Source organism: Anser anser (genome assembly GCF_964211835.1).
Source record: "Anser anser genome assembly, chromosome: 3".
NCBI lineage: Eukaryota > Metazoa > Chordata > Aves > Anseriformes > Anatidae > Anser > Anser anser.
In genome coordinates, this window is record NC_139722.1 from 75,173,964 (window position 1) to 75,189,422 (window position 15,459).

General features: G+C 37.1%; 1 long non-coding RNA gene across 2 annotated transcripts in view; it reads right to left on the reverse strand.

Moving 5' to 3' along the window:
* The window catches only part of LOC310896472, a 360,334-nt gene that overhangs the window by 260,704 nt on the left and 84,171 nt on the right, over positions 1-15,459 (reverse strand). The window contains exons 2-3 of one of the 2 annotated variants that reach the window (XR_014581512.1): positions 1,782-1,928; positions 578-729 (exon numbers count right to left, since the gene is read on the reverse strand). The exons of the other annotated variant lie outside the window; for it this stretch is intronic. This is a non-coding gene — a long non-coding RNA (uncharacterized lncRNA). The remainder of the gene's footprint in view (positions 1-577; positions 730-1,781; positions 1,929-15,459) is intronic. 2 annotated transcript variants of the gene reach the window in all.

The window sequence follows — 15,459 nt, forward strand, 5'->3', positions numbered from 1 at the left end:
GGCAGAAAACTTTTATCCTCACAGTACAGAATGCCTCCAAAGTTACACGTGTGCACAGATGCTCATGCAGACTGTGCATATGTATCACAACAAGCAAAAAACCTCAGAACCACAAGAAAGAAACTGTTTTTCTCTTAGGGAATCCTGCATTAATTTTTTCTTTTTTCTTTTCTTGCCAGTAAATGTAATGAAAACGTTGGCTCGCTACAGCATAACTCATTAATACTAGAACCTGATGTGTTAAGCACTGTTAGAACATCTAGCCCATTATACATGAATGAAAGCTAATCTAAACATGGAATCTGAAACAAAAATCTATGACCTTTTTATTTTTTATTTGGTAGGTTTCTTGCTGACTTCATTTTGCTGCTCTGCTTTCCCTACATTTTGTAGAAGCCAAAAAAACAGTAAGAGACCATTAAAAAAGGCAGGCCACAATATAGTGATTCCATAGCACCATCTAGAGCTTGTAACTGTTATAACACCTCTAAAAAGAAAGCACTTCCCCGACTCTTGCTACGGGCCATGGGCAAGAGGTTAAAAACAACCAAAAAAAAAAAAAAAAAAAAAAACAAACCTTTTTTTCCAGGGCCACAGAGGTGATTGTCCAATATGACGGAAACAGACATCAAACTGAGCATTTTGCATCCCTTATGTAGGCGTGCAGTTTACAATGCTGTCTTTTCATGTATGCTGTTTTCAGGATGCTTTATTATCTTGTGGCTGATCCTTCAGAGGAAAAGTGGATCAAGAGATAAAATGATATATTTGACTTAATCATTTTGGCATGTTGGGTTCCTTGGTCTGTCAGTGTCTCCTGAAAGCATATTTTTCACCAGTCACTGCAGACAGGCTCACAGCATGTAGCTCCCATCTCAACAGCAGTTTCAACATGACTAACTGTTGACAATATTTGAACTTTTGAGCCCTGCCATCCTTGGGCACAGACTCAAGAGCAGGCAAAAATACATGAGTCTTCAAGGATACTAGGTCCCCCCCACTTCTTCACAAACTAAAGCCTTCTGCCTCCCCTTTCAAATCCCATCTCAAAAACACACCATGAATCCCATTTAATTAGAAATACTCTCACACATTCATTATACCGGCTGGTCTCAACTCAGAAAGCATATTCTTCTGGCTCATTTCTATGCACAGCACCTCTGTTTAAATACTACACTCTGTAAAGCAGGACCTGTGTCTTCTCTGTGCTTTCTTATGCCAGGGGCTCAGCACTCTGGCATCTCCTAAGTATTAGTAATAGGCCATTTATAATTTGAGGTACACATGAAAGAAGAGTGAAAAGACTGACAAATCTATGTCCACATGCCTCTTTCCTCTCACTTCCTCCCTCTTCTCCCCACCTCCTTCAAACCAGCAAGTCAGCCATTCGTCTTACCTCTATTCCATTTTATGAATCTCTCTTTTCTACAGAGACATGCCTACAGCTATCAGTGGTCCACAGTGCAGCAGAATTAATGCAGTTGATATGCAATACAAAGGGGAAATGTTGGCGATATATGATTACAGATTAAATGATGCAATTTCAGGGTCAGCACTAGAGAAGGCACTTACAAAGAGGCTGACAAGTAAAGATGAATGGCAAATGAATGAGGGCAGTTACAGTATTTAATGTACATTGCCTTCTCTGAGATCTGTAGACTCTGCTACCATCTGCTGGTTTATGAAAAAGAGCCAGGGAATCTATTTTAGTGGCTCTTCATACATAATCTTTCAGCTGCCTCTCATTATGAGAACAGTCCTCATTTCAGGTCACAGCCTACCTTCAGCCTCCCTGGAGCCAATTAGGCTTGCTTTTGTCTCCTGATGCATTTCTGACAGCAGGCATGATGAAGAATGACAAACAGACAGTGTAAAATTTATGCTAAGTCCAAATAATATATCCCAAAGTAATGCACATTTTCAGTATCCTGCAAAAAGAAAAAATGAATCAATGCAATTAGTTCCAGTTTATTCTAGAGGACAGAGGGTAAGGACAGATTGAAAGGTATTCAATTTTGGTTTTGAATGAACATACCCTTCATTATACTTCCCTATACAACTGATATATAAATTGGCATACTCCACTGAAATCAAAGGAACAATACAGACTGCTGTCTTTTGAGAATGTGATCTAGGGAGGATATATACCAGACCTTAAACGTAGCTTAATGCAAAGTTATGGCCAAGTTACATTAAATAGAGTAAGAGAGAAAACAGGAATATATTTCTAAATGCAATATTTTTATTCTACACATTCTTCCCTTAGATAAATGTAAAAATATGTAGACACAAAATAAACCAGTTTCTTCAACCATTTAACCCATCAGGACTATTACGAAAGGCAGGGGTGGCAACAAACTCCTTTTGCAGAAGAGTGTGATTATAAATTGGATGCATACAATCAACCTAATTCTTTGGAACTTAAGGGCAAAATAGATCATGGTGGCCACTTACCACAGTCCACAGACTTCTACTTAGTGGTTCCTCTTTCAAGTCATTATTCCTAGCTGAGTTTGGGGTTTTGGAGAAGAGAAAAACAAAGAGAAAAACAAGAGCAAAACCATGATCCTCAAGTTAGAGGATTTACTACATGCTCAGGTCATTTATGCTCACTTAGCCTTATTTCTGGTGACAGTAAGGTCCACACTGGTACCAAAACAAAGCTATAGAACTCCACATGAAGCCCAAGGAGCATCAGCAAGCCAAAGGGGGCTAGAACCCTCCAACAGCTACTTTGCTTCACAAGAAAAGCCCATGACATCTCAGATCTTTGGATAGTACAGTTTCCTTTCCTGGGAGCTAACCAAGACTATCCTAACACAGCTGGAGCATGCTGTGCCTCACTGACATCACAGGCCATCCACATTTCATGGTAATGTCTAAAGACTGAGATTTCCTAGGTTTGGAGACATTGGAGCAAGGATCTCTTGGAGGCAGGTTTGAGAAAAGTCTGTAATGAGCCTTCTGCATTTGCCCTATAAAAATTGGACTTACTCCCAGCACCGTTAAGCAACAGCAAGCTTAGGACCTCCAGATAAATGCACATGAGGAAAAGAGATGTGCACATACAGTTTTTGCAGGAGTAAATATCACAGACAGCCTGTGTTCATTGTGTGCCATCTAGCAAAAAGGAAACTGAGGTTACAGGAGTCAATAAGAAAGCATCAACTGTATCTTCTACTCCTACACAGGTTTCACCAGAATTCCTTTTAAAATAAAACTGGACACAGTTTCAGTAGTACATTTTCTCAAGAGAGATAGAATTAGGGTGGTTGACATATGCTGCCTGGTTCAGAGCTGAGTTGATGCTACTACAGATACCGTGCAGATGAATAAAACCCTGATATAGTATGAAGGGACTTGGAGTAGTCTAGAGATGGACTTTTCTTGGTCTAGTTCAGGCAGAGTTTTCTATCACTACAGCATTTAAAAAAAAACTCTGTACTTCTATAAACAACTCTATGATGAGCACACCCACAGACAAAAAATAAATGTTTAAAACCCCACCTCCTAGTAAATTTAAACCTTTAACACTCCTTAGTAACATGTTATCTTAACAATTGCTTTTGGGAGTGAAAGAGAGCATGTATTTCATGACGACAAGCCAACATGAATTATAGACCATGAACTGCTTGTCATTATCAAGGGTGGAAGAATGTGGGAAAAGATTTGATTTGACCAAAAAAAAAAAAATTCACCAAACATTGTAAAATGAATTATTGATACAATAAACCAGTCAACCTGCTTCATACACTCAAGAAGCCAAACTCCAGTCACACAGTCACCCATCCCTATTAAGTTAATTCAGTCATCTATAGGATTTTTTGTTTACATGAAAGAAATTGTGGAAAAATATTTACAATATATTTGGCTATACTTATTAGAAATCAGAAAAAGCACAAAGAAGCTTTGCAATGATGGTTCCACTTTTCACCACATTGGTGAGAAGTGCATTTGGCTCTTACTTCTGAGACCCCACAAGGGGTCTGCAACACTTGAAAAGAGCAATTTTTCAATTTCTATAGAGCTACAAACTGCTGGAAGGGGGCTAAGAAACAGCCACAAATGTAAGCACCAGACAGATGCAGAGGGACTTTTCCACACAATCAGCCTTGCAGCCCAAGGGCATGATGATGTTCTTCACTTCTTACAGGTCCCAAGTCGAAGACCAGCCCCTTTTCTATTGAACCAGCATTTTTCGGGGGGGAAGGGAGGAGGGGGGCCAATTTCCAATTGCTGTTAGTCTAGAAGACTTTCATCTATTTGCAACACTATAGTTGAAGAGCAGATGGCTTTTTGAGGGTTTTGGGGAGCTGCTACCTACAATACGTGCTTGTAGATATATACACCATACAACAGGATATGCTGCAGTGACTTTTCTTACTCTTAATAGTTTGTCTACATTAGCACATCCTAAAACAATACTGAAAGGATTTTCTTTCTTTTTTTTTTTTTTAACTTTTTTAAAGCATTTATCAATTTCAATTGAAAATAAGACAACAGAGGCAAATAAAATCCAGATCCTAAGATGTTTTACCAGAGAAATCAGGACAAAAATATTGCATCGTGTTATACAGAGATTAATTTTCCCACCTGTTGATACCAGAGTCCCTGCAAGATAGCTATACATTTCATCAGAGAACCATTAAAATGAGCTAAAACATATACACATTTATAGCAGGAATACCAATAAATTTCCCTTATTTTTAAACAAAATAAAATTTAGGAGCCAGATCTTTCAGATTTGCCCACAGAAATTCTATGATTAAAAGCAAGTGTTATAGCACAGAAAGTGTTTAATTTTTTCATGTATCTGTTACATAGCCAGTCTGTCATTTTGCATAGGCAGACCACCACAGTAAAAAAATGAGAGTTCTGAATCACAGTTTATATATAGTTTAATTATTTATGTATTCATCTTCCCAAAGGAATCAACTGAAATAAATCATATGAACATTGTCATGGGAATACACAGATGTACCTCTTATAACAAATAATTAGACATCTAACTAGGAACCTCAGAGAAAAAAGAGAGTTATTTTTTGTCCCTTAAAATTTCACTGGACTACAAGGTCTTGCTTTTGTATGCGTTTTTCTGACATAATTACTATTTTTCACAAGAAAACAGGACGGCACACTTCAAGTGTGTATAATAAACAAATTCAACCTGAGAAGGTAATAACAGTGCTCTCTCACCCTCTCATTCTGTCTCATTTTGTGCTTATAGTAAATTAACTAAATATTCTTTGAATCACCTGGTATACCTAAGAATCATTGAAACATTTCTTTTATTGATAGTTCCATGAGACAATTTCCATTTTCTGTAGATTTTGTCTTCAAAGCTCATATTTTTCCCCAGTAGAGATGCACTGAGTGACTCCTCACCTACCAAAAGAGCTACTTGGTTAATCTACCTTCCAGAAACTGAGACTCTGTTCTCTGCAAGAGACAGATGATTTTGTATGTAAATCCGATACACCCCAGGCACATTCCACAATAACTGACTTACTCGTGTTTCATTTTATGAAGAATTATAGTGCTTCCCAATTCTGAATAACAAGCCACATGTTGACTTTTTTTTTTTTAGAGGAACCTTTTTTTTCCAACTCGGATGATAATCTCAATTAGTATCTTCTGAAGCAATTCTTCTAGTCACAGAACCACAATTTACCAAGAGTAAAAACAAAAAACTTCATGCTTACAGTTCACGGAAAAGAGGGATAAAAAAGCAAAGTAAACACTGAGCTCTTTAAGAGTATCATAGAATCATAGAATATTTCAAGTTCGAAGGCACCCATAAGGATCATCGAGTCCAACTCCTGGCACCACACAGGTCTACCCCCAAAAATTCAGACCATATGACTAAGAGCACAGCCCAAACGCTTCTTAAACTCTGACAGGCTTGGTGCCATGACTACATCTCTGGGGAGCCTGTTCCACTGTGCGACAGCCCTCTCAGTGAAAAGCCTCTTCCTGATATCCAGCCTGAACCTCCTCTGTCACAGCTTGACACCATTCCCTCCAGTGGTAGTAAATATGGGCAACAGTGTTGCCCTCATAATGAAACCAACAGTCAAATCTGGACATGACTAAGTCAGCAGAAATATTTCTCCTGGCTTAATGAGGGCTAGGGTTTCACCTTAAGTCTTTAAAGCAAGTAGAAGGAAAGAGCAAAGCTTATCTCTATAGCAAGAAAAGAGAGCAAAGAAAGAGGAAAATGGATCTTTGGATTTTTTTTATTTTTTTTTTTAAGAGTTAAAAGGTCATTTGTCTTTACAAAAGCTAATGAAACAAATGTTGTTAGATGTTGGAGATATGAAAGGTCAAATAAATATCCTGAACGTAGAGCTAAAATGTTACTGTAGGAATAAAAGAAGAGGAAAGGCACATTTTTTCCCTTGAGGATAAAATGATTAAAGAATAAAAATAATTTTGGAAAAAAAAATGAATCTCAAGCAAAAAGAAAAAGTCCACATGCCAAAGATATGAAGTAACAAGCCTGCATTCAAAAAGAAATAATTTCCATGTATTAAATATCTAAGGAGCAAGCAGTAACCAGAATCTGTAGTGATCACACAATGTAGAATATTATGAATTTGCTTTATTAAAACTTGAAATTCCATAGGAATCATGCCCAACAGGAAAAAGGAATATTCCAGGATATAAAGATATCTGTTATATTCAGTCTGAGAAATCACATTTGTTCAACAAGTGAAAAGAAAAAGAAAAATGATAAAAATTCATTAAAAAAAGGCAGCAACAACAAAATAAATGTTAATTTATCATTGAATCAGTTTATCAAAGAGAACTTTAGACTCTATATATTGATTCTTGGTCTCAGGGTAACTCTTTTCAACAATCATCCTTGAAAATAAGGTATTTACCTTTGGGGAATTTTCTTTAAAAAACTAATTTATTTTTTTTTTTTTTTAACTGTAAGTAGAACACCAGCCCAATGCAAAAAGCCAAACCAAAACAAGAGAGTCACTGGCATTAACACCAACTTCCAACAAGATCAGAGCTTTCATCCAAAAATATATATTCATTTATGTTTAAGTGTTGCAGGTTTGGGGTATTATATGTACCAAAATTCTTGGGAAAAAATATTTATTCTTCTGCATTTGCTAATTTTCATCATTAAAAATTGTATTCAATTTTAGATAATTCATGATAAAATAAGTACATTATGCTATTTTTCTCATGACTTGAGTAGCTGTCAGTGCTCACATTCCTTCCCCTTCTTGATTCTGACAAGGACTCTGAACAATAAGTTGATTATCATAGTGCCAAACACGCTATTTTTAGAGAAGCATATGTTCTGGTGAACTCATAGCACATTTTGTATTTTTTCTAATTTGATTATGGGAATTCAGCTATGATGTGATCCAAGTCCTGAATGCACCTTCTCCTAATTTAATGCCATGTTTTAAAAGCATGACCCTTCTCTACTGGCTTGAAAAATGGCAACTGCTCTCCAACAGGATAAATATGAATTAACTGAAAAACGGCATGTTTCTACATTAAATCACAGAGCACGTGCACCTGTTTCCAGATGCTGAGTATTCCACACTATTAAATAGTAACAGTGTGCTGTTGTAAACTATGCACGTAATTAAGCAAAATGGAACTGTATGCAGCTCTTAAGTCTTGAGATGTCAATGAATTCCAGGTAGAAAACTTGAGATTTGTCAGCTCTACTGTATGTATTAGGTGATGAAACACAGTATAAGAATTTACCCAACACCTATTGTTGCCTTATGATTAGGACAGTCATGGTTTCTACAAGCCACAGTCTTAAGTGTCCTGATCATCCTGTTTCTCCACTTGTAAGGGATAGGGCTGGACAGAGATTAATGTGTCACAATCTGCCAAAAGTGAACAGAATTACATCCAGACAGCAGGGAAGATGGGAAGGGAGCCTCACATAAAACATACCTTGAGGTGTGTGGGCAGAGAAGCAAGTAACTGTGGGGTAAGCTACAATGGGAATTTACAATCTGTCCACAGTTCAGTAAACACTCAGCCACAGGTATATGAAGGTAGATCAGCCAGCCCTCTTCCACTGATGGTAAGACTACTTCCAATTATTTATTTTCATTTCAGGACATGTGCATACAAGCAGTTCCTATAGAATTACTAATAGGCTTTGATTATTCAGGAATAACATTGTTATTGCATATTCCTCTGTATCTGTTTCTTACTGAAGACAGAGGGGAGCTGTGTAGAAAGAAGTTCTCTTTCATCAGATCCCAGCTTATATGAACAGCATCCGGGAGGTAGTCAAAACCTCTCAAATGTCTATAGTTACTCACACAGCCCTCCAGTTAGCTTCATATCCTGAAGTTCAGCTTTGAGTTTCCTTCACGGTAAGGACCTGGAATGGAGTTTCCTTTCCATTAGGACTGTAGGAAGGACTTGGTTTTCCTGGCTTTGAGCCCTCAACTCTGCCTTATGCTGCAGTTTCTGGTTCCCTTTAGTTTTACCAACTGCAGCCTAGCTCAAACTACTATTACTCCACTGCAGACACTCTGCTTAGGAGCTATGTCTCAGACCACAATCAAATCCAAGAGAACACACAAATCACTCTCCTATTTAAAGTTTTCCAGGCACAATCTTTTCTCGGCAGCTATTTTGGACTAAGTTGACAGCCTTACAATCAATTAATTTTCTACTTGTCCACAGATGTAACTACACCATCTAAAAGATAAGAAAATAGGGGAACCGTATTTACACTTCTTAATTTGCAGATAAAAATATTTCTGCATCATATTTCATGCTCTCCTGAATGGTGAAAAGCCATTCTTATGACTTCTAGCATGTCTTGTAGTCAAATTGCCCAAGATTTACAATGCCAGTCTACATTAGGTGCTCGATGCTATATACATTTAAATCAGCTCTGTTGCATAATTCCCTTGCCACATAGTTTTTGGTATTTCATTTGCTCTGTCTGACAAGGCTAACTTGGCACAGCTGGAAAATTGTCTTACCTCCCTAGTACAGCCAACAGGAGCAGTGCAGCCAATTAAAATGTCCTCTGAGTTTAGTGTAACCAAGAAAGTTTCCTTGTTTGGTCCTTTCCCAGACTGTTCTGTCTTGGAAAATTTCTGCAAAAATAGCAGTTTCTACAAAGAAAACTGTTTAAAAAACAAACCCACAACTACAAGTACGTTTTTTGTTCATATCAATTAATTGTTGATAGAAGATGCTGATGCCCCATCTCTGGAGGTGTTCAGGGACAGGTTGGGTGGGGCTTTGAGCAACCTGGTCTAGTGGAAGGTGCCTTTGCCCATGGCAGGGGAGTTGGAAATGAATGCTCTTTAAGGTCCCATCCAACCCAAACCACTCTGTGATTTGATAATTCCATGAATTCATCTTCACCTGGAGTAGAAGCCTGAAAGAGTAATGGGAGCCCAAAGAAAAGTTCTGTCTGATCCCAAACAAACCTATGCATGTCTAACCCCCTCAGCTGCCTAAACAACTTCTCTGTTCAAACTAGTATTTTATCCTCTTTTTTCTACTGGGAAACAGTTGTTATCTCTAACTTATTGCTTTCTTACTCACCCATTAATATGCTCATCCTGCTTCTTTGGCCTTAGCTAATACAGTCCTTGTCCTGCTTACTTGGTGGCTTATCATTGAGAGAATGATAATTTTCCTAAATCATTCAATCAGCCATGCCATTTACTCTCTTTTAATCCCATTATGGGGTCTGACTTCCCTATAGGATAAAAGACAAAACTACTTACCTTTATTTCATAGTCCTACAGAGGACTCACACCTCAGCTTTCATCTCTAATTAGCTCCAAGAGGCCGAGTGACCTTTTCATCCACACCTGCATCTCTTTCCAGCTTTTCCCACTTCATCAACTAGATGATCTTCATAAATCATGAGTCACGTTCGCTATCTTTCTTGATACTCCACCACCAAACACCCCTCTGTTGCAATGTGTACTAAAAGCTTGACAATAATTACACTGTTAAAATAGCAGAAGTCCCACTTACCACTTTGAACAACAGTTTCTCACTGTATCTTTGTTGCCCCTTTTTCTTGTGCATTCATCACTTGTTTTGTACTTATATTGTAATGCTTTTGTAGCACTTTTATGCTCGGTTTTTGTAGAGCACTAAGCACAGTGAGAATTTGGTCCACAGCTTGCCTCTAATTACTACAGTAATGCTACTCCCAATAATAAATTGAACTAAACTATGAATTACACATAATTGCTATTTTCACATGTCAATTAGCATGCTGTGATATGCTCTGAAGCCACTGTACGCATCTGCATTTCCTGTCAAGACTCCTGTTCGATATGTACTTTACATACACAGCTAAAACTACAAACAGGACCTGTAACTCTTTTCCAAAGGAAAATACATCTATTTTCTTCATTGCTGTGGCTCCTTCTGATCAGAATACCCTTTAATTAAAGTTCAATAAATGGACAAGGAAGAGACCAATTTTTTTTTTTTTTTCAGTTATTGCAGATTATGTACTGTGTACTTCACAACTGTTGTTGGGAAAATAAAACCTGAAGTAGATCAATGGTCTCAAAGTTAATTTGTTCTTGACTACTGCTTATTTCTATTAAAAAAAATCCCAATAAAAGAAATTCCTACTTATTTAGGAGTATCTTAGATTCAAAATCTCTTAAAAGTTTTTGAAGGCACATGCTAGTAACATTTTGTCTATAACTGTTCCAGGGTGCTGCCTGCGTAGGTCTAAGCAGCCTTGTACTGCTTAGCAAGTGTTTCAAACTCTGCTAGTGATCTAGCTGTATAATGATGCTATATTCATTATGTTTTTGTGTGTGTGTGTTTTTGTTTGTTTGCTTGCTTGTTTCTTTTTGGTCATTTGAGAAACAAACATTTTAGAGAATGGTAAAATTGCAAAACTAAGTCTTCAAGAAAAAAAAATTAGATTAAGGTTTTTCAGGTTACAGGACAAGACAGACTGTCAGATTTCCATGTGTAGTTCTCAAAATATTCCCAGTATACCATTTCATTCCTTAACAGAATTGGAGTACAGGAAACTGGAGGTCTGTTTTCTGAGCCAGTGTCTGCAATGTTTTTTCAGAAGAAATTTTAGTTTATTCCTAGATATGTTTTAGACAACAGCAACAACACATACACACAAAAACAAAACAAAACAAAACAAACAACCACAAAACACACCACACAAAAACTAAACTAAATTCCAGCTCTCACTTGCCTTGGGGAGCATATAAAAAGTATTTGTTCAGATATTGAGTTTGGGAAATTCTGGACACTTTATTCACTCTAGAAAAGATTACACTGGACTGCTTAGGATTTTCACATGAAGAGATTTCCCCCATAACACTTTAGGTAGTAGTGAACAAATATTCTAACAACATTATAGACAATACACTACCTAAAAAAAAAGGACAATAACAAAATGACAGTGTTTAGCAAAAGTGATTTGGGCTTCTGATTTTTTTTTAATATATATATTTCTCTTACAAAGAAACTAATAATCCAAAATTTACAAAACAAAGAAGGAAAGAAAGGAGAATTATGAAAATGAACAAAATAATGAGTAATGCTTTTGACTTTCAAATTCTTCTACATGAAAGCCTTCTATCTAGCTATCTGGCAGAGCAGTTAAAGAAAAGCAGAAAGATCAATAGAAATTTAGAAATAACCAGTAAAACAGTGATTCCTAAGTATGGAACTGGAAGTTAAGAGTTTACAACCTTTACCACTGAACTAAACCACTAAATCCTGTTATTTTTAGGAACAAACAAGTTTGAGTCATTCTCTTCTAAAACTACATTATCAAAAGTAATGGCTAAATAATGGCTGAAACCAGCTTCAAGCAGAATATTGTATCACAAAAGATAAAGCAAGGTTTAAAAAGAAGTGAGGCAGAAGCAAAATACTATCAGCACAATATAGTATACTAAAGGAAATATTTGTCCACATTTCAAAAAAGCAGTTTATTTGCTGATGTAAAGCAATATAGCTCCCCCAACTTACACCTACTTCATACTGAAGTATCTTCATATTAAAATGAAATGGCTCTTGCCATGAATTCAAAAAATATTTCAACAGCATCCATAAATTTATAACCTGCTAAGGACCCAACAACTGTAATTATCATCAGATATCACTGCTGCCTATTGTCTATAAAATACTAACTGGTATTCTACATACAAAGGTAAATAAAAGAACAATTAATATTTTAAACCCAGGTGAAGTTTGCTTTGTGATATGAAATAGCTGATAAGAATCACTATATGTATTGATTTTGATTGTACTGACAAGTTGCATAGAGACAAATTTGCCTTTGTGAAAAGCTCCACCAAAACTCTCAGAATCTGTTATGAAATAGTGCAGAAGTCTGGTTCTCTGTACTAGGATAAGATTTTTGTTCACATAGATGATGTGAACCCACATATCTAATAGTTATAACCAACATGTATGCCTATTAGTACAATTTCAGATCTGTGTCTTCTGTGTCTCAGAATAGGCTTAAATAAAAACAAAATAAAAACGATATGAAACTGAAGGTCAAAAAGCAAAGATCCGTCAGATACCTCTTCAATGTGAAATTTACTAGAACATAAAGACATTTGCCTAAATTTACAGCTGGAAGATGGAGATTCTGACACTCAGGAAAGGAGTGCCTGGATGACCACACAGGGTACCTGGAGAGCTTCTTTAACGGGAGACTTATTTGTTAGTCACTATGATGTTATCTATGGAGGGGTATAAACAAATAAACCACCTAAAAATTTTCTTGTCTGGAAAATTGGAAAAAGCAATGTGCAAGTTCAAGGGGAAAAACAACAACAAACAAACAAACAATAAAACAAACAAAAAAAATGACTCAGAGTAATGAATTCTGTCCAGAGTACAAGAACCATCCCAAGAAGAGTTAATTTTGCAGTGTCTCAAATGCCAATCTGTGATAACCATCAGCAAATGGTGAATACTGGATCTGGTGGCCCCAGCAGAGGAAGTGTTTTGAGCGGGAAATCTTTGAGAACCAGCACTCCAGCAGCATCCCTAAATTTCAATTTAACAACCCAATTAAAAAAAAAAAAAAAAAAAAAGATTTTAAAACTCAAAAACAGCTTAATGATACATGATGATTTCTGACAGAAAAAAGCAAAGTTTGTGCTTCAATCCTTTAATTTCAACTTTCACCCATGCCATCCTGTAGAAAGAACTATAGATATTTATGAAAGAATTATAGAAATGTGACCTGTTTCCCCTCTTCAAACACTTGCAGAGACATCCACCTTCAATACCTGTAAATCTCTCACTCTTGGCTCTTCATGCTGCATGGCTTTTTGGCAATATTTTGAGTTAACACAACATTGAGAACAGGAATGCCTAGTCAACACAACCAAAATAGGCTTTGTGTTTCAGCGGTACAGGTGTAACAGTTCTGTAACAGAAGTGCCACTGACTGCTGGGAGGACTGTGGTCACCTCAGAGTTCACACCAGTTTAGCCTGATTTAGATAAGACAACACTGGCACAGAACACGATTGACTCTGGAAATCAGTCTCCCCTCTCTGTGGAAGCCGGACGCCAGTTGCCAGCAAGGAGCCCAGGAAGGCAGACTGCGCCTTGTGCCTTCGCATTAGCAACCATGGACAAAGCACCAAAGAAAGTCATAATGCCTCTTGGCATTGGCTCATGGAGAGAGCCCAGAACCACATGATCAGGGATGCAAGTGGGAGGAGTTGAGTCACCCGTGGGCTCCATCAACGTGCAATATCCTAAGATATTCTGGGAGAAGGAAATCTGCCACCAGCTTCTGTGGGCATTGAGGGAGAAACAGAAAATTCAACAGAAGTCACTGAAGAGGTTACATTTTTTGTAAGACTAACATGAGCCTCACAATCTTCTACTTCTCAGGGCTGGCCTTTTTTTTCTGAGAGACCAGGCCACAAACCTCAGGGCCTGCAAAATGTCCTGATGCACACCTGCTAGCCCCACACCTATGCCCTGCTCAGCCTTTACTGTGAAAGCCTACACAGAATGGAAGTAGAGAAGAAAAGTTACTTCTATCACCTACCCCAAATTAAAGACAGAATACAGATTAAATTCATTAAATCTTTCCAGTATGTCAAAAGCAAGGACATCCAGGCTATTAACCAAAATTTGTAATTGCAGTTGCAGCCAGGTGCTGACATTGCATGCCATGGTTGTCTCCAATATTTATGAGTACTTACAAGGTCTTTCAGAGAACACCACAACAATTTTCACAATACCAGCAATGACTGCAAATGTAGAAGATTACACAGGTTGAAACGTTCACAGAGCATGCCAGCTCAGATGACTTTATGGTTCCTTCTGACATAAGAATCTATCGATCTACAATTTGATCAGTAAAGGAACTTTGGATATTGATTAAAAAAAATGATAATCTAGAAGCAAGTATAACAGCACTACTTTTCCTTAGAAAAAATACCTTAGATTCAATAAATAGTCTAACAGCTAGATAAGAGTCCTGTCCTTGTCAGGGAAGTTTGGGAGTTCTTAAAAGTTATGTGCATACATAGGTATACACCTATATGACTAAAGAACTTAGCAGTTTAAAATCCATTCTGACAAGTTATTCACAGGGGATTGTTCCAGGGGCTCTACTCCTTACCCTTAATATCCCCAGAGGTTTATCATAATAATGAGAAAACAATTGCTTTTGTGTAGCAATATTGTGTGCGCTATTTCAAATACTCTCTTGTATGTCTACACGGAATCAAGTACTGGGCCTGTGCAGGAAGGGAGAGAAAAAGAAATAGTCACACACTTAAGAAAATGTGCTGCTGTAGGGTGGTGCCACAGTTGGTAAAAGCATGTTCTTTATTTTTTTTTTATTTGTAAATATTTATCAAGAATTATTTATCACGGGGTTGGTATGGAGAAACACCTTTCCACCTCTCCAATATCTGAGACCTTCTTGCAGGATAATTCAGAAAAGGGAGGCCAGTCACACAATTATTCCAATTCAATGAAAAGAAAATCTTGACCAAAAAAAAAAGATAATTAAATTACTAAAACAGAGTGGTGAAGAAATGAGAAAGTAAACAAGTACAGTTTGAAATGATACCCAAAGCTATGATCAATAACATACTGAATGGCTTTACTCTTAAGGAAACACAACCATTCCCTCCCACCCACCCAGTCACACTGAGCTCTAGTTCTGTAATACGTTTAATTTTAAACTTTTTAAATAAATGCAGTTTTCCTGTCAAAATTGTAAAATGTTACCATCACATAATGCAATTAACACATCTTTAATGGATGAAATCCACACCATCTTTTAAAAAAAAATCCACCACCACGTTTATTTGCCAAAAGGTGGCTCAAGACATGGTCCAAGCATATTCCCTACAAGAACAAAGCATGCTAAAATACTTTCAGTTTGTAGAGTAGATGTCAATCAGGCTTACTTACTTGAAGCTCTTTGAAGAACTGCAGTACAAGG